The 27,120-nt window shown below is 45.0% G+C and overlaps 1 protein-coding gene and 1 long non-coding RNA gene across 4 annotated transcripts in view; one reads left to right on the top strand and one right to left on the bottom strand.

Annotated features, from left to right (window-relative positions):
* LOC119858565 overlaps positions 1-23,820 on the bottom strand; it is a 58,052-nt gene extending 34,232 nt beyond the window's left edge. The window contains exon 1 of the long non-coding RNA XR_006282790.1: positions 23,184-23,820. This is a non-coding gene — a long non-coding RNA (uncharacterized LOC119858565). The remainder of the gene's footprint in view (positions 1-23,183) is intronic.
* Positions 23,816-27,120, top strand: part of LOC119858359 (E3 ubiquitin-protein ligase MARCHF8) — a 202,200-nt gene continuing 198,895 nt past the window's right edge. Inside the window, exon 1 of one of the 3 annotated variants that reach the window (XM_043519088.1) lies at positions 23,816-24,022. The gene's annotated coding sequence lies outside the window, so the exon portion shown is untranslated. The remainder of the gene's footprint in view (positions 24,023-27,120) is intronic. The other 2 variants (XM_043519087.1, XM_038408785.2) reach the window with 2 other exon arrangements.

The raw sequence follows: 27,120 nt of genomic DNA, 5'->3' as shown, positions 1-27,120 counted from the left end.
TGTAGAAGTGAAAGTCTGTGCACATTTCTGTACAGCCACTCGGGGGTACTTTCTATACCCATTGCACTAGAAAAGGTGTAACTGCTTGTCTGATAATGTGGCTTGTGCTTGGTGCTTAATTTGTGATGGGGCTTTCCAGGGTTGAGCCCAGCAGTTCAGAGTCCTGGCACCTCTGGGCTTGCTGCGTCGGTTATGAAAGTGTTTAAAAAAAAAAAAATTGCTGCAGCCCTGGCACTTAATTGCTTGAGCCCCGACAGCTCTTTCATTACAAATTAAACACTGTTTGTACTACAACAGCCAGGCACTGAGTATCTTCCTATCCTGGGCCTGTGGGAAATCATCTAGATGGCTGTGTGACAGCAAAGGCCACTAGATGTCAGTGATCTCACCGATATGAGAGCAGATGCAGGGATAAACTAGAACAAAGTGCACCCTCCAGACATTGCAGATTGGTCTGTTCCTAGCAGTGCTTGCTCTGTTGCTGTTATGTATGGCCTGACTTAAGGCTAGTGGCTTTGCTGTTCTGCAACACCTCAGCAGAGAAGTACAGATTCCTTTACTCGTATTCCAGCCTTATTAACAAAGGTAGCCCACTGCTCCATTTTCAGAGAGCAGATCTTCATTGTGCTCCTTCATTCCTCTGCTTACTATAGGGTGTGATCTATCTTTTCCTTTTGGTGGAAGACTCATGGGATCTCAGGCAGGATATCCCCTCTGTACTGGAGTTCTTCCACAGTGGGTTCAACAAAGGGTTCTCCACTAGCTTTCTGTGGGTCCAGCCATCTCCCGTCAACCCCCACAGTTGTCCGTAGGAGTGTTCCTGTGAAGTCCTACCAGTAACCAGTTTCCTTAAAATTGTCTCTTACCTTAGCACCCCATCCTTGCTAAGTATCTTGGCAATCTAGCTAAATGGGTATTTGGATAGAGATAAGTATTCAATTCTCAGCTTGTGCAATCTCCTACTGGGAATGTGGTCTCACTTAATAAGAGGTATGGAAGAGACAAAATTATTAGCATCAAATATCAGAAGGGTAGCCATGTTAGGCTGTATCCACAAAAACAATGAGGAGTCCAGTGGTACCAAAAGACTAACAGTTTTATTTGGGCATAAGCTTTTGTGGGTAAAAAACTCACTTCTTCAGATGCATCTGAAGAAGTTTTTTTTACCTACAAAAGCTTATGCCCAAGTAAATGTTAGTCTTTAAGGTGCCACCGGACTCCTCAAAATTATTAGCATCAGTCAGTAGAAGTGAATCTCCTGGTTTGTTGGTTCCCTGAGTAGTGCCCTAAACCAAAACGTATTCTGATGTGGGAGTGCTTTAGCAGGAGGAGGAGGATCCATTTGTTTGTGGCCCATCTGGAGTTTGCCCTCTGTGTGAAATTGCTGAAATGAGACAGCAGGGAGTGGTGTGTATGTACTGCTAGAGAACAGGGAGGAGGCTTGCATGGTGCCAATAATGAGCTATACACTACATCTAGGAAATGGTGGTTTTTGACAGCTTATAAATTGGTCAGATCTGAACAGATGTACATGAAGCCAGCAAAAGGCACCTCCCTGACAGGACAATTCCTCTGCCAAATTTCTAAGTCCTTCTGCAAACCGTGCAGGTGTGAGGGTTTCTTAAAAAAAACAAAATGGTTGCAGGAATTTTTTATAATGGAAAGTGATAGGTTGCCTTAATGAGTTGCTTCTACTCACCATCTAACAACTATTAGTATTACAATGTTTCCCAGCACTTCCATTGCTCTAGGTGCTGTATAAGCACACACCGGAGACACTCCCTGCCCCAAAGAGTTTACAGTCTAAACAGACAAGATAAAGGAAGTATTGTTATCCCCATTTTATAGCTGGAGAACAGGTTAATTTTGCATGGAGACTTGCTTAACATTATATGGAGACTAGCAGAGCTGGGAATTGAGGCCAGATCACCCAAATTTACTTCAATGCCTTTTAATCACAATATTCTCCTTATTCCTGTCGTCTTGGTGAAAGGAAAAAGTTACACCATGAGCTAACGGCTGAAGTTGAAAGTAGACTAATTCAGACTGAAAGTAAGGCATAAATTGTAAACGGGGAGAGTAATTAATCATTGGAACCATTTACAACAGGTTGTGGTTGATTATCCATTACTGACCATTCTTAAAGCAAGAGTGGATGTTTTTTCTACAAGATCCACAGATTCCAAGGCCAGAAGAGACCGTTGTGATCAGATAGTCTGACCTCCTGCATAATGCAGGCTAGAGATCTCACCCCAAATAATTCCTAGAGCAGATCTTTTAGAAAAACCTATCCCTTCTGGACTTGGAATCTATAAAGCTATGGTGTTACGACTAAAGGAGCTTTACTAGGAAAGGAAACTATTTTAAAATATACTCCTGGGCCACCTTTCAAATCTATTTTCTAATCCTCTCCTTAAGACAGGCCTCAGCATTGCACTATTACACACCATTGCATTGGGATTATACACTCTAATCACAACTGCACAATGAATACTTGATGTAATTAGATGCTCTGCATAGAATCAGAAATTTAAAACAATACCTAATCACCAAAACAATTTGAACTGTTTGGGATTTGGTTAAGGGGATTAATGGGTTGGAAGCTAGATGCAAAGGTGACTAAAAGGAAGAATCCAGGGTTTCAAACATCCTTTTTTTTTCCTGCCCCCCCCCTCCTCTTTTTAAACAAAACACCATGATTTTAGAATAAAGGGGCAATTCTTCTTTGTTCCCCTCTACAAAACATATGCCCGTATGCTCAGGCTGTCTTTTATTCTTTTTAACTGCTTTTGAAATTGTTTGATGAAAAAGTGGATCTTAGCTTTATTTTAAATGGACCCAATCTAGGCTTCCAGGTCAAATACTCACTGGAACTCCTCATTGTAATGCCTCAGGTACAGTGATCTTATTTGGGCTACCCTATTTGCGAAACCCCATAGTGTGATCACTGCTGTGCAAGATACAGGGGAATCATAAAATATTGGAAACAGCAGGATGGTCTCGAGATGGAGGCACAGGACTGAGAGCTGGGTCATCTTCTCAGCCTTGCCATGGTTGTAACATCACCTTGGAAAAGTTATCTCCATAGGGACATAGGAATTGCTAGCCTGGATCAAATCTGAGGTCCATCTAGTCCAGTATCTCATCTGCCAGCAATGGGTAGCACCAGATGGTTTAGAGGAAGGTATAAGAGCCCCCCAGTCGCAGATTTGGGATAATCTGCCCCCAATATTAGGTCTCATCTTGATCTCTAATCCTTAGAGATTAGTCTAAACTCCAAAGGGTTTAATGTCCCTCCCAAAATTTTTGTTGTTAATTACTACTGAATATTCTTCTTATAAATGTCTGATCCTTTTTTTTTTAATCTTGACCAGTCCTTGACTTCAATGACTTCCTCTGGCAATGAGTTCCATAGTTACATTTCCACATGTGTAACTTATTTCACACCTTTTAGTTTCACTGAATGTTGCCTTGTTCTTGTGTTAGGAAACAGGATCTCCCTGCTCTAGTCCATTTCATTGTTTTAGGTATTTTTTTTCACATCCCCCATCATTCATCACTTTTCTAAGGTAATAACCCAAGTCTTTTCCATCTTCTCATGTAGGAGATTTTCCAGGTCCTCCTTCATTCTCATCACCCTTTTAGAACCCCCCCTCCCCCCATTCAGCAATATCCATGTAAAGACTCCTTTCTCTGACTCGGTTTTCCCTACCCCATGTCTATCTTGTCTATTTAGATCTTGTCCCTTCAGGTCAGGGACTGTCACTTACATATTTGTACAACAGGGCTCTGATCTCAGGGCTTTTAAGCATTACCGAACACACCCGCAAAGAGACTGTCAGATGGAAACTGCACAGGAATGCTCAAGACTACTGTAGCCCATCTGTTGTTTTTGTACAAGATATAAATTAATGTTAGGGGGGGGGTATGTGAGGGCAGAATGTGGCAAAGCTCTGAAAAGAAGCTAGCCAGCTGAGACAGCTCAGCACAATTCATACGAGTGCAGCCAGGAGGAAACTGTCCTGGCCCACCAGGAAGACCACAAAATGCCTACTTTGAAGCTCAGCTGTAGTACTATGCAGGATGCACAGAGTCTAGCTATGCTGGGGATGTACTCTGCAAATCATTTAAGTCCACTGTAGAGTTTGACCATTAGGGGAAAATCACAACAGAGCTAGACTCTCTTGTGGTGTTTAAGCATTTTATGGCTGAGAAGGGAGAGGCTGCTGAGTAATTTAACCGCACACATCTAAATAGTCTGAATCACAAAGTCATAGAAGACAGAGATGGTACAGGTGTACATGACAGCTCATCCAGTCCATGTCCTGACAGTGCAGGATGGATCCAGTGCTTTTTCCAGTCTAGATGAAGGTATGATCGGGTTATGCTCTGCCACAGGCTGATTTTGGAAGCACATCATTTTCCCTTGCTGGGCTTCAGTTTACAGTGTGAAATGTGGGTAAACCCTACCTTACAAGTGATCTTCAGTCCTTACGAACTAATGAGAGGCAAAGGCTTTGGTATACCCACCAGGGAAGAATTTCAGAAATCCTAAGTGTCTATTAATCATGATAGAATAATGTCCCAGGGCTCTAATGTCTATTGATAAAAATTCTGCAGTATTGATGATGTAAACAGCCCTCACCTTCTCAGTCATTATCTGAGCAACAGACAACAAAAAGTTGTGGTTCTTCTTTGAGTGCTTGACCATATGTAGCCCACTCTTGGTGTACACATGACCACAAAGTTGGGATTAGAGTCCAGTGTCTACTCACGTGCATCCTGAATATCCTTGTGCACCTAACAGAGGACCTAACGGGTGGAGTGAGCCAATTGCCACTCAGTGCCTTCTCACTCTTCATGATGGCCAGGTGGAGTTCCTTGGTGTCCAACTCATGAGACATGAGTTTTTTTCTTAATCTGCTATCGTGAATTGCACACACTTTAGTGCTAGATAGATAGCTGCGCTATGTATATATTGGTGTTAGATAGGGTGGTTAGCTGAACTGTGTACATATTAGTGTTAGCTAGTTGGGATAGGCACCTATTGCAAATTTTTTTTATACTAGTTAATAGTTTTGGGGAAGTTTTTCCCTGACTGGGATCTTCTTCAGTGCTGGGACTTAGGGGTAAACCATCATAACCCACCCAGCTTTAAGTATTGTCCCTAATGCCAGGTGGTGATACTTATTAATGATGGGATCACCAGATGCCTGTTTTGTCTTAGGAAAGCCCATATTCCCCACAGATGCTTGGTGTGTGAGTCCTTTTCTAAAAGGACTTTAAAAGCTAGGGTGGTGCATTTAAATTATTTGAGACACCGCTTCATGCAGTTGATCTCCAATCCAGAGCAGGGCAGACCCCCCCGGACATTTCCACCTCAGGCCAGAAAAGCCCTTGAGAATTCCATCTTTGAAGGTCATTCCAGTAAGACTCTTAAAACAAAGTCTTTATAGAGAAAAAGAAGCATCACTCCCCTGGAAAATTTGGGCAGATACCCAACGAGATTCCCAATAAGAAGTGGTCCACATCACTTCATCACTCACATTCTAAGGAGATTCCACAGCCCAAACTGGGTACCGTCGGAGCTCTGAGGGAGTGCAGTCCCGGGACTCCAGTACTGTCTCAGGACTCAAAGCAAGTACTCCCTCCAGTACTGAGACCAGAGCTTCGGGTGTTCCTTCAGCAGCTAGCACTTTGGCACTGGCTATTACAGGGCCAGTCCCACATAACATTGGTTTCCTTGATGCTATTCACTTCTGCAAAATGTGTGCCAATACTTGGCAGTTGGCATCATCAATCCCAATGTTTGTTTTTTTCCCCTGACTGGGAAAACCTCAACTGAGGTTTATAGCACCACCCCTCTCAGTACTAGGAAAGCTTGCAGTGCAAAGGGATCTTCAGGTGTTAGAAGAGCTGGAATTTCCTGTGCTGTACACAGGCCTAAACATCCTTTCCATGGTACCGATATCCCCTGCTTCACTGGCACCAAGTGCCTCCCTAGGGCCGATTGCCCTGCTTCAGTAGCCCCTCCCTTAGATCTGGAATGCTCGTTTCCATCTTCTGACTCTCACCAGTGGGGAATGTCTTGTACTTATTCTTCGAGAGCCCCTCCGTATGGCTTTTGAGAGCCTGAGAGGAAAACAAGGACTTCATTCAGGGCTCTCATGGGGAGCATAAGGGTAGCATATGCCTTTACTCTTCCCTGTGGACCTCAGGTTTTTTCCTTATAACAGTCCAATATGGCCTTATTGAAACTCTTGGGGTCCACACCAGCCAAGGCATCATACCTCCACACCACATCCTACTCCATGCCAAGACCAAGGGGGTATCAGCTTGCAGTGCAAGCATCTGAGCTCCATGAGGACTTTTTTTGGGGAGAAGCAGCCTTGGGCTGAGGCTCCAGCAAACCTATGGCTGTCATTCTTGTCCCCAGATGTGGTGGTGGTCCATTCTTTGCCATCTCTCCCAGAGGACTACAAGAGTGTTCAAGACCTGCTCAGATGTATAGCTGATTCCCTTCAAATACTGACAGAAGATGTACAAGAAACTCCACATAAACCTTTGGTCATTTTCTATGTGTCTATGCCTGAGTGTGTGGCACTTTCATCAGTGAGGAGCCTGCCAAACATACATGCTGACAACAGCAACATAAAAGGTTCCAGTTGCCATTCACCCAAGAGTTGTACCTGTACACATACCCTCTACCTGGCTTGCTTGCTTGTTGTGGCAGCTAATGAGAAAAGCAGCTGCAGCTAAGAATGACTTTGGGAGAAAAGGAACCAAAATGGCTCTATTTGTTTGGATGTAAAAATTATTTGTCTGCCACCCTGCAATTCTGAATTACAAATTTTGAGGTGTTATTGGTCCGTTCTGATTCTTTGAACTACAATAAAATTTCCGACTTTATTAATAAACGCCCTCAGGAAAAGAGAGGAGTTTTAAATCTTCAATTGCAGAAGGGCTGTTAGTTAATTACGAGGACATCCTTCCAGCTGGCTCTGAATGCTGCTAACACTGCATCCAGTTGTTATGAGAGAGGCAACCTGGCACCATAGTTCTGGCATCTGGAGAGAAGTGCAGGCAATCATGGAGGAGCTTCCTTTTGAGAGCCCAGATCATTTTAGCGTGAAAACCAATGAGGCTCTTTACTTGTTGAAGGAGTCATGGGCCACACTGCATTGTTGTGGGGTTTGTACACTCCTAAGAGAAAACCAAGAAGACCTCATACTTACTCCAAACAGAAACCATCACCCCACATGTGCTTCCACAAGAGAGCCTTGCAGCCCCTTAGAGAAAGGTAGCAGTTTCCAAAAAGGAGACTTTTTTCCTTGGTCACCACTTCATCCCACTTTGCATCTGCATCCAAACATGTTGGTCAGGAGTTGTACTATAATCCATCTATCATATCTAGACCCTTCCTATACCACCATTTGGGAATTGTCTTCAATTTTTTAGTATCAGGCGTAGCCGTGTTAGTCTGGATCCCATGCATCCGACGAAGTGGGTATTCACCCACGAAAGCTTATGCTCCAATATGTCTGTTAGTCTATAAGGTGCCACAGGACTCTCTGCCGCTTTTTCAGTTTTTTAAGGAGTCATGGACTCTAACAACAGACTGCTGGTTCCTACAGAGAATCTCAGTTGAATACTCCATTCAGTTCTATACTATGCCTCTTCCCTTTCCCATCCATTTCCAGAGACCCCCATCACTGTTACATCAAGAAGTAGGCAATAAGAGATGTTCCACTTCTGTACAAGGTCATGGGTTTCTTCCCCAATTTCTTCCTAATACGGAAGAAAAGTGTGGAGGAGATGGCACCCAGTTCTGAATTTGAGGGAGACCAACGTTTTCATCTGCCACTTCAAGTTCAGCATGGTGATCCTAGCCTCCATAATTCCATCTCTAGAGCCACATAACTGGTTTGTGGCTTCCACCACAGAATGCCTCTTTCCATATCTCCTACATCTGGCACACAGGAAGTACATGAGATTCTGGGTGGGACAGAGCCACTGCCAATACAGCACCTATCCTTCGGTCTCTCTGCAGTGCCAAGAGGCTTCATCACCAAGGATCTAGCAGTCATTGAACTCCATCTGAGAAGACAGGGAGTAATAATTTACCCATATCTGGATGACTGGCTCATCTGAGAGAAATAGTCTCAACAGGGGGAAGATCAATTTACTGCATTCTCCAACTTTTTCTTGCCATCAGTTTAAGGATTAACAAAGAAAAGTCTTAGTTAACACCTACATAGATAGACGTCAGAGGGTAGTATTAGACTCCATGATAGCAAAAGCTTATCTACTTCAAGAGAGATTGGAGGCCATGTCCAACCTTATCAATCATCTCCAAAAGCAGAGGCAACACGTGGAGGGGAGGGCATGCATGGTCACATGTCCCCCTGATTTCTGCCAGGGTTTATATGCCCTGCCCTGAACCTTGCTGCATATCACCAGAACCTTTACATTGTGCCCCCTATGCTAACAACAGTTACGCATCTTCTCTGTTCAAAAGCATCTTCACACTACTGTAAAGGGTTGTTTAAGTCTGCTTGGGTACTTGGCCTGCTGCGTGTTCATCATGCAGCATGCCGAGCTGCACCTACACTGCATGCTGAGCTGATTGAAGTCAGCATATAACCTAGATGGAGCTACTATAAGGTGTGTGCATAACCGTTCCCAGCGAGTAGTTATCAGTGGTTCGTAGTCAAGCTGGAAGGGGATATCAAGTGGGGTCCCTCAGGGATCAGTTCTGTTCAATATCTTTTAGATAATGGTATAGAGCGTACACTTATAAAGTATGCAGATAATACCAAACTGGGAGGGGTTGAAAGTGCTTTGGAGGGTAGGATTAAAATTCAAAATGATTTGAACAAACTGGAGAAATGATCTGAAGTAAATAGGATAAAATTCAATAAGGACAAATGCAAAGTACTCCACTTAGGAAGAAACAATAAGTTGCACACATATAAAATGAGGAAAGACTGCCTAGGAATGAGTATTGTGGAAAGAAATCTGGGGGTCATAGTGGATCACAAATTAAATTTGAGTCAACAGTGTAACACAGTTGCAAAAAAAAAAAAAAAAAAAAAGCAAACATCATTCTGGGATCTCTTAGCAGGAGTGTTGTAAGCAAGACAAGTAACTCTTTCGATCTACTTCGCGCTGATTAGGCCTCAGCTGGAGTATTGTGTCCAGTTCTGGGCGCCACATTTCAGGAAAAATGTGGACAAATTCCAGAAAGTCCAGGGAAGAGCAACAAAAATAATTAAAGGTCTAGAAAACATGACCTATGAGGGAAGATTTTAAAAATTGGGTTTGTTTCATTGGAGAAAAGAAGACAGAGAGGGGCTGTAACAGTTTTCAAGTATATAAAAGGTGGTTACAAGGAGGAGGGAGCAAAATGGTTCTCTATAAGCTCTGAGGATTGGACAAGAAGCAATGGATTTAAATTGCAGCAAGGGCGGTTTAGGTTGGCCATTAGGAAAAACTTCCTAACTGTCAGGATGGTTAAGCACTGGAATAAATTGCCTAGGGAAATTGTGGAATCTCCATTAGAGCTTTTTAAGTGTAGGTTAGACAGACACTTTTCAGGGATGGTCTATAATGCTTAGTCTTGCCATGAGTGCAGGGGACTGAACTAGATGACCTCTCAAGGTCCCTATGATTCTATGCTGCGTAGGCACCATGTGGACATGCCTCTGCTAATCCCTCACAACATTCTCACATCACTAAATTGTTGGAAAAACCCCAACTGGGTGTGCAGGAGAATATGCTTTTCTCCATGCCTTCCAACTAAGGCTTGTGATACAGATGTATCCCTTCTGGGATGAGGAGTGCCCCTGGACCATCATCAGGCACAAGGTATATGGACTCAAGAGGAGTCTTGACTATGTACAAACATATTGAAGCTCAAAGTAGTTCTCAAAGCTTGTGCTACTTTACTGCCATTGATTCAAGCATGGACTATTCATTCAACGTTTGACTTAATAGTCCAGGGGGACATGTCAAGAGGCAGATGAACAATGGAATATCTGGCACCCGGTATCTTTCATGGCGATTCATCTCCCATGTCTACAGAATCTCTAGCACACCTTTTTCATCCGACCATGTGTGGATAATCAAGGACCCTGTTATCCATCATGTTTTTCAGGAATGGGGTCATCCATCAATAGATGTATTTATGACAGACAAGAACAGCAAGTGTCTCCGTTTCTGCTCCAGAGGGAGTATAAACCAAGGATCTCTATCAGACACATTTTTCATTCACTTGTCTTCAAGATTGATGTATGCTTACCGACCAACACTTGTCATTCCGAAGGTACTCAGAAAGATCAGGCAAGAATTGACAGGCTCGTCATAATAGCTCCCACCTGGGTGAGGCAGTTTTGGTATCTAGAGTTGATATTGTAAGTGAGTCATTGTGCAAGATCCTTACCCCTACTACCAGACTTAATATTACACAAAGTAGGGTCACTGTACTTTCAAATCCAGTCTCCCTCCACTTCAGTGCTTGGCTTCTGGCTGCATGTCAGGCATAGAGAGATCGTGCTCCTCCAATGTCCACAACATTTGATCCAAAGTAGCAGAAATTCCACCAGACAAACTTATGCTGGTAAGTGGAAAAGATCTGGACTTTGATGTGAAGGACATTAATTACATCCTGTTGAAGCCCAGATCCCCACTATCTTGGATTACTTGCCTTTCTCTAAGGAGTTTGGGGAGTTCTATTGGGTTGCACCAGGCAGCCATTTCTGCATACCACCCTCCCACAGAAAGGTACAGAGTCATTTCCTACCCTGCTATGGCCTTTAAGGGCCTTATCCAGGTTTTTTCTATGAAAGGAATCCTTCCCCCACACTCCCACCTTAGGACATTAGTGTGGTTCTGGCAGGTTCAATGAGGGCCCCAATAAACGCCTACTAACATGCTCTCCATTGCACTTGTCTATTAAAACTCTTTCTTTGGTTGTAATTACATCAGCTAGAAGAATTGGGTGAAGTACAGGTTCTTATGGAGGGACATCCCCATACTATATTCCATAGATATAAGGTATCGCTCGGACCCCATCACAATTTCCTCCCCAAGGTAGTTATGGCCTTCCATTTAAACCAGATGATTCATTTACCATTTTCTTCTAAATCACATAGTAATTGGGAGAGGCTAGGCTGCACATCTTAGATCAGGGGTAGTCAATTATTTTTTGTCAAGGTCCAAATGGCTTCATCAAGGTATAGTCAAGGTCCAGGCTCCAGAGAAAATAATAAGTAAATAAAAAGATTTTGGGGTCCATTCAAAAACGTGGTTATCTGGCTTTGCCCTGCAGTCTACATATTGACTACCCCTGCAGTAGATATTTGCAGGGCCTTAGCCTTTCATTTGAAAAAGATCAAACCTTTCAGGACTTTCCCAAATTGTTGATAGCATTTGCTGAAGGAATGAAGGGCCAACAATCCCACTATCCAAATGGATATCAGGATGTATTAAAATCTGTTATGATCATAGCTAGTTTTGATCCCCCCAGCTCAGATCAGGGCACATTCCAATAGAGCTCAGTCAGCTTCTGCAGCTTCCTTTTAAAGGGTACCCATTTCAGACAGCTGCAAAGCTGCTATGTGAAGTTCAGTCCATACTTCTACTAAACAGTATTCATTGGTAGAAGCATCAAAGTCTGATTGTTTTAACATCCACCGTCTTATAGCAGTTGACTGCTTGTACGTCACCAAATGTGGAACATATATATGGTCAAGCACTCAAAGAAAAGTTACCTTTACACTACCTGGAGTAGTTTCAGGTGTGCTGTCCTTGTTGTATTCCATGTCCTGCCTTCATTCCCCACTATTCCAGTCTCCTATAACACCTAGATTCTGTACTGGTGAAGAAACTGAATGGTATTTGGACCTACTCCACCCTTTATGTTCGTTGTATGGGAACATGAGGATATTCAGTCTCAGCGGCCACTGCTGGACCAAATACTGTACCCCGATCTCTCAAGCACATGGATCGGGGTACAGTATTTGTACAACCCGCAAGGAATCTATGTGGACAGCGCATCTCAAAGAATGCCAGTTACTGTAAAGGTGAGTCATTTTTCTTTTCCTATCAGAACCAGAAGCCATTTTTATATGAATTAGAATTTTTATATGATTCAGGACATGCCCGTTCCCTACTTGTCACCACACTGATTCCTTTTTTCTCCCCTGCATGTTCTCTTCTCCCCCTTCCCATCCCAGATTCCAAGCCAATAGCAGCAGAAGTGCCGTAAAAATGGGGGGAGGTGCCCCACAGGCACCCGAAACATGGCCCCGCCACCCTGAGGCCCCACCCCCACTCCATTTCCCCAAGCTTCTACCCATCCCTGAGCCTCCGCCCTCGCACTGCCCCTTCTCCGAAGACCCCGCTTCCAAACTGCCTCTGCCCCTGAGGCCCTGCTCCCATGCTGCCTCTTCCCCCAACATCCCGTCTCCCACTCGCTCCTCTCTACCCCCTCATCCCCCATCACTCACCCTTATGGCTCGTAAAAAGTTGAGGGGGGAGGCATGGCCCCCTGTACCAAGCTGATCTCATGTTGAGCAATAAGAAGCAGAGCAGCAGTTCAGGAGGGCATGAATCCTGCTCTCTGATGGGCTCACACACAGCAAGACACAGAAGGCTTCAGAAAACAGCATTTTAGGGTATGTCTACACTATGAAATTAGGTCGAATTTATAGAAGTCGGTTTTGTAGAAAGTGTTTTTATACAGTTGACTGTGTGTGTCCCCACACAAATGCTCTAAGTGCATGTAGTTGGCGGAGTGTGTCCACAGTACCGAGGCAACCATCGACTTCCAGAGCGTTGCACTGTGGGTAGCTATCCCACAGTTCCCGCAGTCCCTGCCACCCATTTGAATTCGGGGTAGAAATCCCAGTGCCTGATGGGGCTAAAACACTGTTGCAGGTGGTTCTGGGTACATATCGTCAGGCCCCCCCTTCCCTCCCTCCCTCCCTCCCTCCGTGAAAGCAAGGGCTGACAATCGTTTTGTGCCTTTTTTCTTGAGTTACTGTGCAGATACCATACCACGGCAAGCATTGAGCCCGCTCAGCTAACCGTAACCGTATGTCTCCTGGGTGCTGGCAGACGTGGTACTGCATTGCTATACAGCATCAGTATATTGCCTTTTGGCAGCAGACAGTGCAGTATAACTGGTAGCTGTCGTCGACGTAGTCCAGGGTGCTCTTTTAACCGACCTTGATGAGGTCAGGGGGCGCCTGGGCAAACATGGGAGTGATTCAGCCAAGTCATTTCCCTTTTAAGTTTCGTTTCATGGCGATTCAGTCCTACCGGCAGTGCACTGTCTTTTAATCTGCAGCCGGCAGAAGACGATGGCCAGCAGTCATACTGCACCGTCTAGATGATGTGTGCATGCGTATTCAGAGCTCACTGCACTTTGTCAGGGAGCTCATTACAGCTGTCTTTTGAAGCCAAATGATCCAATGTTGCACATTCTGATGCATGAAGTTGCATCACAGTTCTGCCACACAATGTCCTACGAGAGCAACCTCCCACCTAAGGTGTGATGAAACTGGTCCAGCCCATTAAAAATGTGGTGATATTAATGCAAATAACACTAAAACACTGAATTTATTAAGGGCTGCTAAAATAACCTTGCTAACCAGAAACACTACAGAATTCTAATATGATCACCTAAAACATTGCAGTATCACTATGGAAGCATATAGGCTCTGGGTCCAGTACTGCAGAATACTCTTTTATATGGGGAGAATGAGTGATACTTAGTTCAATATAAGGGTTGACTAATATCATAAATTATTCATAGTGGGCAAGGGGCATTTTCAACATGGTGCACTTTTCTGACATGATATTTCGCTCTGTCACTTTTATGCTAGTGGGGGTTTAAGAGTTTTGAAAAGTGTCTAGTACAGTAGAACCTCAGTGTTATGAACACCTCGGGAATGGAGGTTGTTCATAACTCTCTTAATGTTTGTAAGTCTGAACAAAATGTTATGGTTGTTCTTTCAAAAGTTTGCAACTGAACATTGACTTATACAGCTTTGAAATTTTGCTATGCAGAAGTAAAAATGCTGCTTTCCCTTTACTTTTGTAGTAGTTTGTTTAACACAGTACTGTACTGTATTTGCTTTTTTTGCGGGGGGTAGGGGGGCATCTCTGCTGCTGCGCTGCCTGATTGCATACTTCTAGTTCCAAACGAGGTGTGTGGTTGACTGGTCAGTTTGTAACTCTGGTGTTCGTAACTCTGAGGTTCTTCTGTAACTGCATTGAGAGAGTCCATGCTGCTTCTGAGCAATATTAGGGTCTCACTCTGAGGACAGAAATTTCTATCATCTCCATTTAACAAAAATTAGTATTTACTGTTGGTGAAACATGCCTGACTGGTAGCCCTGAGGACCATGTCTACCTACCCACCGCACAGATACAGGACGGAGGGTACAAGGGTAAGCTTCACCCACCCCCTCATCAATATCTTTATCTATCTAGCCATCACAGCTATTTCTTAGACCCTCATCACCTTGGTATATAAGCATCTTCCTCAACCTGGAGCTGGAAGTACCCACTTAGCAGAGTGAAGTAGGCCAGGTCTCCATATACTCCCTACTGTGATTGCCAACAATGATTCAAGTTAGTAGCAATATACTGATCTATTTGAGCACCTTATTAGATTTAATATGTCCATAGGAACAGCTTACCCCCTAAACTAAATTCATTCATCTCTTCTCACTTCCCAAGAACAGGAGACAGTTGTATAGATTTTCTTTGCTTCCTCCATTCTGGGCACAAGCAGATTAAAAAAAAATTAGTTGTCTAATTAATGGGAAAGCACTAGCAAAGACATGGAGCTTGCACTTTGTCCTGAAGTCAGTCAAAGTTGTCATTCTCAGCTGTGGATCTGTTGCAGAGAACCCTGATTCTATCTCCCATTAGTGTCGCCTCCACTGGTGAGAGTTCTAGTGTTCCTGAAGATGGCAGCTACCACCGGTGCTCTTGGTTGCAGAAGAAGAGCAGGTGTCTGAGGTAGGTGGGGCCCAGCCCATTGATAGCTTTTGGAGTGAAAATGAAGATTGGGGGTAAATTTTTCAAAAGCACTTAAGTGGCTTTGGTGACTAAGTCCCACTGACATTCATTGGCTCCTAAGGTCCACATCCTCAAAGGTACTTAGGTGCCCTTATGGGCAGCGGGTATCACAGGCTGGGGGAGGCTAAGCCTCCCCAAACAACCTGGCATCGCCCTGCCCACGCTCTGCCCCCAGGTCCCCTCTGGTTTCCCGCTTCCCCCCCCCCCCGCCTGAGTTAGGGCAGCTTGTAGTTGGGACTTGGGGCAGCTGGGGCCAGTGCCCGTGCTGCTGCCTGCCCGCCCAGCACTGGGACTGTGCCACCTGCCCGGCGCTTCACGGTTGGGGCCACGCTACTGACTTGGCACTCAGGCGTCCCTGGGTTGGGGACGCTCGGGCGATTGCCGGGGGGAGGGGTTTCTGGGCTCCAGTAGGGGAGGGGCAGGGACGTGGGTAGAAGGGGTGGAACCAGGGGCTAGCCTCCCCCAATGGGTGGTTCACATGCTGCCCATGGGTGCCCTAACTCCCTTTGAGCATCTCAGCCTAAGTCACTTTTGACAATGGGACTTAGGGTCTTACATCTCTTAAGTGCTTTTGAAAATGTTTACCCAAGGATTTAACATGATCCTGTATTTGATGCATGGCCATGGCAATGATGAGAATGCTTGTTGAAGGCATTTTCTAACTAGTGTTGGTCAGCAGACAAGCTGCTGCGGCATGCTGCACCTGCCAGAATTTATTTAGCATCTGGTTTCATTTTTACATAGAGTGGTTATAATTACCATGCTTAGAGATGAAGAGTGCACAGATCAGTGTGGCCTAGGCTTGTATTAAACCCAAGTGGGTGTAGCCCCTGGTTAGCAGAAAGAGGAAGATGTCATTTTTGATCCAGGAACCTCTCAGTACAACTGGCAAGGGGCATGGAGAGGGGTGCATAGGGGTTACAGGAATCTCCTGAGTCTGGTATGTACATTGTAGTTCACCAAAAAATGTCACGTGATGTCTCAAATACAGGCCAGTGTCACACTGGTCATCAATATCATTGTGAAATGTACATACAGATATTATACAAGGAGTTATGCATAGAGATTGAAAATATACTCTTAATTTCTGTATCTGGGGGTTGGTCACCAGCACAGGTGACAAACAGGTTTTCTGTCAGCCAAGAGATGTTTATCATCTCTCTCTTTACATCGGGGTGGGCAAACTACGGCCCACGGGCCGGATCCCGCCCGCCAGAAGCTGCTGGCACCACGTCCCTGCAACCCTGGGGGGGGGGTGGACAGAGGGCTCTGCGTGCTGCCCTCGCCTGAGGGTACCTCCCCTGAAGCGCCCATTGGCCGGGAACTGCGGCCAATGGGAGCTGCGGGGCAGGTACCCACAGGGGAGGGGAGCGTGCGGAGCCCTCTGCCCCCCCACCCCACCCCCAAGGGCCACAGGGATGTGGTGCCAGCCACTTCTGGGAGCGGTGCGGGGGAAGGGCAGGCAAGAAGCCCACCTCAGCCCTGCTACGCGCCACTGCCACCCCGGAGCTGCTCCAGGTAAGCGGTGCCAGGCCGGAGCCTGCACCCCGAACCCCTCCCTGCACCCCAACCCCCTGCCCTGATCCCCCTAACCCCCTGCCTTGAGCCCCCTGCCACACCCCTCCTGCACCGCAACCCTTGCCTGAGCCCCTTCCTGCACATTGCACACCCTCCTACACCCCGCACTCCCTCCTGCACTCCAACCTCCTGCCCCAGACCTACATTCATTGCCCTGCATGCAATTTCCCCACCCAGATGTGGCAGTTTGCCCACCCCTCCTTTACATGTAAATTGAGTATTGTCTCATTCACAATGGGTGAACCAGTCTGAACCAAATGCAAATGAAGGATTGTAAGAACTTCAGAAACTAACAGGATGAGAACAGCGGGAGGGGGAGTAGGGAAAGCTCCTTATCTTGATGCATCCAATGAAGTGAGCTGTAAAGCTTATGCTCAAATAAATTTGTTAGTCTCTAAGGTGCCACAAGTACTCCTTTTCTTTCTCCTTATCTTGAGATACTCTTCAAAGGTTTGCTCTATTTGGGGGCAAAGAAGTCATCTCTGGGACCTTTCACTTGGGACATAAATAGATAGCAAGTTTGCTTTACAAAAGAGGTTTCAGAGTAGCAGCCATGTTAGTCTGTACTCCTTTTCTTTTTACAGATACTTGTGGCACCTTAGAGACTAACAATTTTATTAGAGCATAAGCTTTCATGCCACAAGTACTCCTTTTCTTTTTACAAAAAAGGAGTCTCAACCAAGCTTGATTGAAAATGTTGTGGAGAACCTTGGGTACAAAATGTCTTTAGACTGATTAACCTGTTAGTTTAGTCTCTAGAAAGCGTATTATAATTTTGTTTTTTATGTAACCACTTGTTTCCATCATTTTTACTATCACTCGAATCTCTGTTCTTTGATAATAAACTTGTTCTTGTTTTGGAAACAGTTTTGAGGCATTTCCAACCTGGTCTTCATTGGTGCAGTTTAGATCTCTTTTAATTTTCATTCATTTAAACCTTCACAAAACATATGAGACAAGGGGAAAGTGAGTGGGATAATGACCCTTTCCATCAGCATGGACAGGCATATCAATAGCTTATTTCAGCTTCCTTAATTTTAGGCTTAAATGTTGGTCAATTGTACATTTTAGTCTGGTTTCTGATGTGCATTTAATTTTGTTTAGAAAAGTTATTAGTGTGTGAAACTTTATTTCTGCATAACTATTATTGTTTATATTCCAACAGCACCTAGAGGCCCCCGCTGAGATTGGGGCAAAACTCCATCATGGGCTAGAAAGGGTTTAAAGACAGTTAGTCACATCTATTGCACCTGTGCCATAATTAATTAGTGGCTTCACAGCCAGAGGGGGCAGGAGGAAGAGGGGTCAGGTGATAACTTAATGGATACTTGGGCCTCATAAAAAAGAGAGAGCTCAATCTGGGGATGAACTACAGTGAGATTTCTATGAGGGGGCAGAACCAGAGTCTGGGAAAAGACACCCCTCAGGAAGACTCCATCTCAATAGCAGAGATGGGCAGAAGACTCCAGGGTAGCTGAGAAAGGGGGGAAATGAACACAAGTCCAGAGGAAGGGCTGATCCGTTGAGATGCTTTGGACATAACAATGAACTATTGTTATGATGAAAGGGTTCTGAAATAGATGCTTCTCACCGGGAGGGTTGAATCATGCACAAAGGCAGACGTGCAAACCCCTGCAATGCAAAGCTTTGACAATACGGTGTGATCTGACAACCACTTACAGGGCTTATTGTGCTAAGCACAGTACATACCTGTAGTGAGAAACTGCCCCTGTTGCAGATTGCTTACAATCTAGAAACCAGACAAAGAATAGGAGGGGAAACAGAGGTACAGAAACTTGCCCAAAGTCACACAGCAAGTCAGTGGTCATGCTGGGAATAGAACCTAGGTCTCCTCTAAATCTAGTACCTATCCATTATACCTTTAGGGCTTCTGATTTTCAGTTTTAACTGATGAAACACCCCCAATTAAAAAAAAGAGAGAGAGAGAAAAAGAATTTTATATTTATGAAAATGTTGCTTATATCTAAGGACTTGGTTTATCTACATGGAGCAGCAATGTTTACTACAGGGGTGTGATTTCTAAAGTGCACTGATGTGTTGCTCATGAATTGGTCCACACAGACCCTGCTGGCTTGCACTAAAAGTTCCCTCATGCTCTTTAACATAGTGCTGTTTGAAACAGTACTATATTAAAGCACACTAGGGAAAATTACAAAGGGATTACTCATTACATTATATACTACTATGCAGTGTTGCATATATTATATACTACCATAATGAGTAATCTCATTGTAATTTTCCCTGCTGTAGTGAGTAATGTATAATATAGAGACCCCCCCCAAAAAAACCTGATTTGACATCTGTATAAACTCAAAAGTTGCTAAAAATATGAAATAAATGAAATAAATAAACCTTGAAAACCAGAAGTCCAATGATATCACACTGCCTCCAAATAACAGATGATTATTATAAACTATACACTATATCCAAAAAGAAAAGGAGTACTTGTGGCACCTTAGAGACTAACAAATTTATTAGAGCATAAGCTTTCGTGAGCTACAGCTCACTTCATCGGATGCATTTGGTGGAAAAAGCAGAGGAGAGATTTATACACACACACACACACACACACACACACACACACACACACACACACACACACACACACACACACACACACACACACACACACACACACACACACACACACACAGAGAACATGAAACAATGGGTTTATCATACACACTGTAAGGAGAGTGATCACTTAAGATAAGCCATCACCAGCAGCAGGGGGGGGGGAAAGGAGGATGGTCACAAATAAGCGATGGTCACATAAACACCACCCTATATCGGAAACCTACTGACCGCTATTCCTACCTACATGCCTCTAGCTTTCATCCAGATCATACCACTCGATCCATTGTCTACAGCCAAGCGCTACGATATAACCGCATTTGCTCCAACCCCTCAGACAGAGACAAACACCTACAAGATCTCTATCATGCATTCCTACAACTACAATACCCACCTGCTGAAGTGAAGAAACAGATTGACAGAGCCAGAAGAGTACCCAGAAGTCACCTACTACAGGACAGGCCCAACAAAGAAAACAACAGAACGCCACTAGCCATCACCTTCAGCCCCCAACTAAAACCTCTCCAACGCATCATCAAGGATCTACAACCTATCCTGAAGGACGACCCATCACTCTCACAGATCTTGGGAGACAGACCAGTCCTTGCTTACAGACAGCCCCCCAATCCTAAGCAAATACTCACCAGCAACCACACACCACACAACAGAACCACTAACCCAGGAACCTATCCTTGCAACAAAGCCCGTTGCCAACTCTGTCCGCATATCTATTCAGGGGATACCATCATAGGGCCTAATCACATCAGCCACACTATCAGAGGCTCGTTCACCTGCGCATCTACCAATGTGATATGTGCCATCATGTGCCAGCAATGCCCCTCTGCCATGTACATTGGCCAAACTGGACAGTCTCTACGTAAAAGAATGAATGGACACAAATCAGACGTCAAGAATTATAACATTCAAAAACCAGTGGGAGAACACTTCAATCTCTCTGGTCACTCGATCACAGACCTAAGAGTGGCTATACTTCAACAAAAAAGCTTCAAAAACAGACTCCAACGAGAGACTGCTGAATTGGAATTAATTTGCAAACTGGATACAATTAACTTAGGCTTGAATAGAGACTGGGAATGGATGAGTCATTACACAAAGTAAAACTATTTCCCCATGAAGAAAAGGAGTACTTGTGGCACCTTAGAGACTAACAAATTTATTAGAGCATAAGCTTTCATGAGCTGTAGCTCACGAAATCTTATGCTCTAATAAATTTGTTAGTCTCTAAGGTGCCACAAGTACTCATTTTCTTTTTGTGAATACAGACTAACACGGCTGCTACTCTGAAACCTATTTCCCCATGGTATTTCTCCCTCCCACCCCACCCCCCACTGTTCCTCTGATATTCTTGTTAACTGCTGGAATTAGCCTACCTTGCTTGTCACCATGAAAGGTTTTCCTCCTTTCCCCCCCCTGCTGCTGGTGATGGCTTATCTTAAGTGATCACTCTCCTTACAGTGTATATGATAAACCCATTGTTTCATGTTCTCTCTGTGTGTGTGTGTGTGTGTGTGTGTGTATAAATCTCTCCTCTGCTTTTTCCACCAAATGCATCCGATGAAGTGAGCTGTAGCTCACGAAAGCTTATGCTCTAATAAATTTGTTAGTCTCTCAGGTGCCACAAGTACTCCTTTTCTTTTTGCGAATACAGACTAACACGGCTGCTACTCTGAAACCTGACACTATATCCAGTAGTGGAAAATACTTTGACTACAACCCAAGCAGGGCTGGGCCTAGTCAATAACTGAATGAGGAGTCCAACACATCTCCATAGAAACATAGGGTGCTGCAGGAAATAGTGCTGCTGAATCCAGCAGGTGGCACCTTCCCTTCTGCATCAGTACAGAAGCAGTGCCCCTCCCTGGAGATAAGCAGCCCTGTGATGCTAGCAATGTCATTTTTCAAAACCAAGCTTGTGGTCATTAAAGATACCCAGTGCTTTTCACAAAAGTTAGGAACATTGTTAATTCTGTTATCCTGGCCACATTCTAACTGGAATTCCAATTTGCCCTCAGCCTGAAGTTTAGCTGGAGAAGTTATTCTTCAGTTTCTTTTCTAAAAATCTATTGTAAAGTGTTACTAGCATAAAGGGGTTGCCACACTCCACACCAGAAAATAGATACCTTTTTGCAGGCATACCTCTGGGGGTGTGCCTCACTAACATCGTCATTCATTTTAGCATCATTTCCCTCCATCCTGCAATGGGCGAGTGTAATTGCTTTGCATTCCTGTAGATTATTGACATAAAAAATGCAGACTCACGATACAGATTACAGAAAACTTGGACCATGCTCAGAGAACTCCCACATCATGTCAGAGGTTCCCCCTCTTTTTGTTTTGCTAAGTCTGCTTTAAAGGTTGTCATCTTTCTTCAGGTTCTTTTTCACTTATTCTCAAGTCTTGAGATAAAATTTCTTATTGCTGGGCAGAGGAATGAACTCTCTCTTCCTCCCTCCTTACATCATTTTAATTTCCCGTTATTCTTACTTTATCCTTATTTTACAAAGACTCACATATTCCAAACATATCTCAGAAAACCTATGTGAACAGCTCTGGCCCTCTGGAAAAAGTATTTACCATTTATGGCATGAAAACAAGAAATTACAACAGGTCTAGCAGCAGTTACAAATAACATTATGGTGCAATTTTATTGCACCAAGGATCTTTCATAAGATTATTTTCTTGAATACATATTTCCACCTATTCTTCCTCTTACATGACCCCTTTCTGTCTCTTTCTTCCTTTGGCTCTATCTATTTATTGCCATTTTCTCAATAGCCTTTCACCCTGCAATCTCTTTGATTACTTTTATGCATTTACAAAATTCAAGCCTACAGTTATATGATTTAAATAGTTAACCTATCACAAAAGAGCAAATGATGACACAAGAATATTGGATATATTCTTTACTACATGTTTCCATCTGGGGAGTTGGATGCCTAACTCCTTTACACCTTGTCTACGCTAGAAAATTGTATCACTGTAACTATACTAGTATAGTTAAACTGATAAACTACAGCTTCTAGTGTGGATGCAGTTTTATCAGTTTAAACGTGCTTTATATCAGTATAACTATTCCTGTATAAGAAGGGAATAACTGTGTCTACACTGCCACTTTCAGCGCTAAAACTTTCGTTGTTCAGGGGTGTGAAAAAACACCCTCCAGAGCGACAAAAGTTTTAGCGCTGAAAAGTGCCAGTATAGACAGCACTTTATCGCCAGGAGTGCTCGTTCGGAGGGTTTTTTTTTTTTTTTTATCACCGGGAGAGCTCTCCCCTGGCGATAAAGCATGTTTACACTGCCCGTGTCACAGCACTGCCGTGGCTGTGCTGTCACATAGGTAGTGTAGACATACCTTACAGTATAAAGCACTTTTATACTGGCATAACTACATCCACGCTAGATGTTATACCAGTAAAAAAATCACAACCCTATCCAATATAGTTATACATCTTTCAAGTGTTGCAAAAAGATTATGTGTAATTGTTTTTATGCTTGCATTAGAACAGCGAGAGCTATGGGAGTGGGTGATGTGATTTATATAAGTCTGACCCATACTTGAAATAAAATTAAGAGCTTTTCTTTGGGGCGGGCGGGGGAAGGGGGGGGGATAGGGTGACCAGATAGCCAGTGTGAAAAATCAGGATGGAGGTTGGGGGGGATAATAGGAGCCTATATAAGCCAAAGCCCTGAATATTGGGACTGTCCCTATAAAATCAGGACATCTGGTCACTCTAGGGGGGAATGGTTCAGGGAAGATGGTGAGGCTACATGAATACAGAAGCAGGCGTGAGACCAGGGGGTCAGTATACCTGGGTTCTCTTATTGGCTTTGCTCCTGACTCACTGTGCCATCAGAGATAAGTCTTTCTTTCCCTCTCTGTGCATCAGCTTCCTTACCTGTAAAAGGGTGAGAACACCTTCTTCCCAGGTAAACTGAATGTGTGAGATGAGATGGTGATGCAACTTTATGTGGTGCTGACGACCGCAGTGCTGTCCTCTGCCAGTCACTTGCTGCTCAAGGGTGCGACATGCCCCCGGGATGGCCCAAGGGCACAAATGATATGAAAGCACGGAAATGAATATGATACTCGCACGCTGGCATCAGTGTGCAAGATCTCCGCCCATGGGGTGCACGGTGGCCTCAAGGAACCAGGTTTCCCCCCCCCCCCCCGGTGCATGCTGCAGCCTCCACCCACAGCCCTCGACTGGCAGGCGGGGCTGGGGGCGCTCGGGGCACAGTGGGCATGCTTCAGCCCAGCACCCCGGTCTCCTCACGGGGGCGAGCAGCCGTGGGGCTCCACATCCCCTGCCGGGGCTATGAGGGGGCCCTGGGGGGAGGCGGGGGCCCTCCCCCTGGTGGGCAGCAGCCTAGGGGCACCGCGACTTTCACAGGGGGGCAAGACGGATGGCAGGGGTTCCCGTGCACCCATCACCGACCAGAGCGCCAGGGGCCGGAGGGCGCCGCGTCCCCGTCCCCGCCCCCGCGGAAGCTTCCCGCCCGGGGAAGCGCCCGGAGCCCGGCAGGCCCAGCCGGCTTCGCCCCGCCCCCCGGCCATGGCGGCGGAGGCGGGGCGGGGCGGGGCGGGGCGCTGACAGACAGCTGGGCTTTGCGGTGTAAACAGGAGCCGGGCAGGAGCCGAGGGCGCGGGTCCGTTCCGGCCGGCGGGAGCTGCGCAGCCCCCCGCCCGCCTCGGCCATGGGGAGCAGCCGGCCTGGGCCCAGTGCGGGGCAGCGAGGTAACCGCGGGCTCGGCCCCCGTCCCAGCCGTGGGGGCCCCGTGGAGCCGAGGGGCTGGGGATCCCCCCACAGCGCCACTCCGCTGGACAGGGGAAGGGGCTGGTATCCCCCCGTCAAAGGGCAAGAGGTTTGGGGGTCATCGCCTCCATGGGGACCCGCACCGGGCCGAGGAGGGGTGTCCCCAGTGGTTCCGGGGAGCAAGTGACTGGATCCCACCCGAGGGGGGACAGGCAGGGGTAGTACAGCGCATAGGCTCCCAGCCCCAATTCCTCTAAGGTGTTAGTGGATCCACTCATCCCCTAAAGGGTCAGGAAAGGTTCACGGGATCCCACCCCCCCAATTCATCAAAAGGGCCAAGGGATCCCACCCCCAATTCCTCTAAAAAGCCTGGGTATCTCTCTCCACCCCACAGGGTTGGAGAGGGGAAGGGGCTTGGGAACCTCTCCCCAAAGAGCTACGGATTTTCAAGTGGCATTGGCCCTTCCTTCATTTAGAATGAGATGGCTCGCATCTCTTTCCCATAAAAGTCTACAAAAAGAAAAGGAGGACTTGTGGCACCTTAGTCCACCAAATGCATCCGATGAAGTGAGCTGTAGCTCACGAAAGCTTATGCTCTAATAAATTTGTTCGTCTCTAAGGTGCCACAAGTACTCCTTTTCTTTTTGCGAATACAGACTAACACGGCTGCTACTCTGAAACCTGCCATAAAAGTCTGACTGCTTGGGGGTGCTTCCCACTCATAGTAACAGTTTAAAGGGGTATCTATCCCGCCCAGTCTCGGTGATGTGATGGGGGGGAGGGAGTATTCCTCCACAGGTAATGTGCATATCAGCTGAATCGTGGGGGTGGGGAAGGTTATTGTTACCGAGAAGAGACCTGCAAGCAACAGGCAGCTCCAGGGAGGAGGGAGACAGCCCTACCCCCGCTGTCAGCAGCCTATCCAAGAATGCATTTCCGTCTCCTAACTCAGACCGAGCCAGGGAAATACGCTATTTACCAAATGAAGCCCATTTGACTCTTGATTGTTTTGGCTGCAAAGTTATTAATACTTTGATTATGATCCAACATGGGCTCATATAAGATGCTCATTGTTTCTGCTGTTGAGCTGAATATGACACTAGTTGTAGCTTGTGCTTTATTTACAGCCTGAGTCTATAGGACAGCTTGCTTGCTATTAACTTTCACATCTTGGCATGTCAGCTCTCGTTTTGCTAAGGAAATAGTGAAATTATTCATGTGTAAGTATAATTGGAGATTATGGGGTCAAATTTTGTGCTGACTTATTCCCTGTATGACAGTCACATAGGGTCTAAGTCAGTGCAGAATCAGGTGCCAGGACATAAGGACTTAATTTTTATTTTTCTGAATTTCAGTGGTTAATATAGAGGTTTATAATTCCTAGTATTTTGTTTCCATCAATACAAAGGTTCTGCTTGGAAAAATGTTGGTTTCATGTTTATTCTCTCTCTCTATAATCAGCTGTGCTAAGTTTACAAGTACAAGGATTTCTCCCCCACCTGTAACTGCCTTCCCTGCAAAATCACCCTTGCTATCTCAAGTTGAATGTTATAATTGAAGGTATAAATATGACTGAATACAAACCAGGAGCAATCAGTTGGGTAGGAAGGTTTCATTTTTTACACAGTTCCTTTTCAGAGGAGAACCACGCCTTGAATATTTGCATTAGCAGGAAATAAAGAACATAAATCTTGGATAATATTTATTCAGTGTAAACTGACTGTAGAAATTGAGATTTATAACATGACCATTTTTCATAACTTTAGGAACTAGTTGCCAGATAGAAAGGACAACAAGAAAATTTCAGCGGTTGTCCTCAAGAGAAAAGATGAAATGCTGCACTTTGCAGTGGGTTTCAAGTGCAGGGAAAAAGTCAAAGGATTATTGACATTTACTGATTTAAAACTGATTCCTCTAAGGGTGAAATGTAGATCGTTTGCAGTTTAGACATTGTATAACAGATGTCTTAATTCTAAACTATCAAGGATAGTAAGTTTATATAACTAGACAAATGTATAATCACATAGGAGATAAGCCACAGGGTGCTTGAGAGAGGAGGTGGAGAGTGAGATGTTGGAAGGAAGGGCTTAAAGGAGAGAGGAGAGAACTTGAATTCAGTCTAGGATATGATGGCAACACTATGTCCTGGAGCCAAGCATCAACACTATGCAAGTAGTTAGTCTGGAAAGGTCTTGTGCAACTAGAAAGAGGTCTGGAGGAGTGCAAGGCTGACAATGTCTGTGGCCTTGTCTACAGTAAGAATATTGACAAGAAAAAATTTTCCTGTGCAGGATACCAGTGCCTGAAAATAGAATATAAGCTCTGAGAACTCATTGCACAGCTACACAAAGTCAAAATTGTTGAAACTGTGTCAAAAGGGACAACTAGTATTCAAAAGCTAGAAAATCTTCATGTTCCAAGACTACTTCTGCCAGGTGTAGACAGAGTGAAGTGTCTCTGTGGGGGTTAAATTCAGTGGCTCTAACAGATAACTACCTCCTAAATTTGTAGCTCTGCTCTACACAGATTTGCCAGGAAATACCAAGGGCTTTGCCATTATGGATGTAACTCTTTGAATGAGTAACTCCTCCACCATTCACGAATGTTAATGGAGAATTAACAGGATATGAATTGTGCCCTTTAATCATTGGTACTGTGACCAGTGACGATGGGCACACAGGGAAGAACAGGAAACTGCAATTACCTGTTCAGGTGTAAAGATCTTTTGTTGTTGTTACTTATTATTTGTATTATCATAGTGTCTAGGAGCTATAGTCATGCACCAGGACCCCTTGTTCTGTAAAACACTGCTGCTAGCCTACCCTGCAGAGTGGAAGGGATGTGTAGGTGAAAGTTTGCACCTCCATGTTGGTAAAGGTGCCCTCTGGTTCAGAGCTTCTGGGAGCTGGTAGTTATTGTGGCTGAAAATGGAGCTGAAGGTCTTACTGCTGTTGGGGTGCATATGGGAAGATATTTTCCTTTCTGCTGGTTGGGCAGGTGGCTCATGCAGCAAGTCATACTGTTGCCTCATTCTGCATATCATAGCCAGAGATTTCCTGGTGTGGATATGTCACCTCTA

Source organism: Dermochelys coriacea, chromosome 7 (assembly GCF_009764565.3).
Source record: "Dermochelys coriacea isolate rDerCor1 chromosome 7, rDerCor1.pri.v4, whole genome shotgun sequence".
Classification (NCBI taxonomy): domain Eukaryota; kingdom Metazoa; phylum Chordata; order Testudines; family Dermochelyidae; genus Dermochelys; species Dermochelys coriacea.
The sequence above is the reverse complement of the archived record's forward strand: the minus strand, read 5'-3'. Positions and strand labels throughout refer to the sequence as shown.